The sequence below is a fragment of the Peromyscus leucopus genome, chromosome 22 (genome assembly GCF_004664715.2).
Source record: "Peromyscus leucopus breed LL Stock chromosome 22, UCI_PerLeu_2.1, whole genome shotgun sequence".
Lineage (NCBI taxonomy): Eukaryota > Metazoa > Chordata > Mammalia > Rodentia > Cricetidae > Peromyscus > Peromyscus leucopus.
This window is the reverse complement of record NC_051081.1, coordinates 22,939,833-22,941,782: the sequence shown is the minus strand read 5'-3', so window position 1 is coordinate 22,941,782 and position 1,950 is coordinate 22,939,833. Positions and strand designations below refer to the sequence as shown.

Here is a 1,950-nt window from a genome sequence, read left to right as displayed (position 1 = left end):
TTGGTGTGTTTTAAATGTAGTACAATTCTATGTACATTTTTAGATGACAGAGGAAGAATTCAAAAATGTAAGAAACATGACTCATAGGGTAATATCACAGAACCATGTTGTACAGCATGAACAGAGCCCACATGCAAACCAGGCATGCCCTAGTGGACCTGTAACCTCAGCACTGTGGGCCTGTTGGCCTAAGCCTAGCTCTGGGTTCAGTTAAAGATCCTGTCTTGGGGGTAAAGGCTGAGAGTGATCAAACAGGACATTCACCACCCTCCTCTGCCCTCCTCGTGTACATGCAAGAGCATGCGAACCTGCATATGTATACATTTCCATACATCACATTATATGCATATATCATGAGTGTGTGTGCACACACACACATAGAGAAAAAAATAACAGAGAACAAAGTTGTGAATAAACATCCCAAAATTTTAGGTGGTCTAGATGATCTTTCTCTTATATTGCTGCAGGCAAGCCAATGAAATAGCTTAAGCTATTTTACCATTCAGAAAATCTCTTGAGAGAGATCTTGAAACTCCATTCTTTGTTCCTCTTCTTCTGGGTCTCTACTGCAAGTGATTTATTATGTCACATGCTCTCCTGGCCAAAGACCCAGAGCAATGTGCCTACTTGAACTTGTACCAGAACCTCAAAACCATGTATTATTTATAAGATAATTGCCTCTGTATTTCCTTATGGTAACATGAATCTAGATCATATCATTCCAAAAAGCACAGGCAGAAATAAATCAATGGTATTTATTCCCATGTTCTCATTACTTACCTAGCAGGACAGATACCAGGACCACAAAGGTGGTTTTCCCAAAGTAAGACTCATCGATTGCACTTGGGGTTTGCTGGCCTCTAGGATTTCCCCTAATTCGGGAAAGTCTACTGTGTGATTTATGGCAGTGGTGTAGTGGTTGGGGATGGGGGGACGGGGATGACGACTGCATTTTCACTCTACCTTAATTAACAACATCAACAACAAAAATAGGCTAAGGAAGGGATGGGAAGAAAAGGCAGTCTTGCTCAATGATCATGGGAATGAAAATCAGTGAACTCATTATGGGTACATTCACTAAGGGGTGAGAAGCGGGGTTGTGAGGTGATGCTGAAGGGATCAAAATTCCAATTAGAAGTTCAGGTGATATATTCTACAACATGATAACTACAGTTTACATCTCTAGTTTATTCCCACTTTCTCATTACAAAAAGTTAATTAACTAGACTGATTTATTCCTTCTAGAATGACTAAAAGTATAAAAGCATCATGTTGTACATTATATACATAGGTACAATATGGTCAATGAAAAAAAGAAATAAAAAGAAGAAAATGACTATCCTAGCTATAGCCTAAAAGGCATGTAGCCATCCTACAGAACCTGGACTATCTGTTAGCTGTTGTTTCCTCACAGACCACGTGGGTACCTGGAGAGAGTCCAGTCACAATCGGGACATACTGAAAGCAATGCAAACTGTGAGCCATTGATAGGGCTTCATATGATCAGATAATTTGAATGTATCATTTGAAACATGAATTAAACAATTTGAAACAAAGGCATGAAGGAAACAGAATAGCACTCATCTCTTTATAAATATTCCATATAAAGAATTATATAATTGTCTTTTGAAAGTTATAATTAGACTTCCTTTATTGCAGTTGTTTTATTTCTGAGATGTTGTTTATAGATCAAATTTTATTTTAAGCACATTAAGGGTACTGGCTATTTAAAGTAACTCCCCATTGAACTTCCTATGGAGTAAAGAATGCTTTTAACATGCAAATAGATAATCCCTATCTAATCATTTTTAAAGCCTTGGTTTCAGAAGATGTTTTCTCCAAGTAGGATGCAGCTGTGAGGCTGTCAGAAACATCTGTTATTTTGCCTGTGGAACTGTTCATGTCTTCCTTGAGGTACATTCAAAACAGAAATAGTGCTGCCCTCATAGG

At 38.1% G+C, this 1,950-nt stretch overlaps 1 pseudogene; it reads left to right on the top strand.

Moving 5' to 3' along the window:
- Positions 1-772: 772 nt before the first annotated feature.
- Positions 773-961, top strand: LOC114709704 (annotated as a pseudogene).
- The last annotated feature ends 989 nt before the right edge of the window (positions 962-1,950 follow it).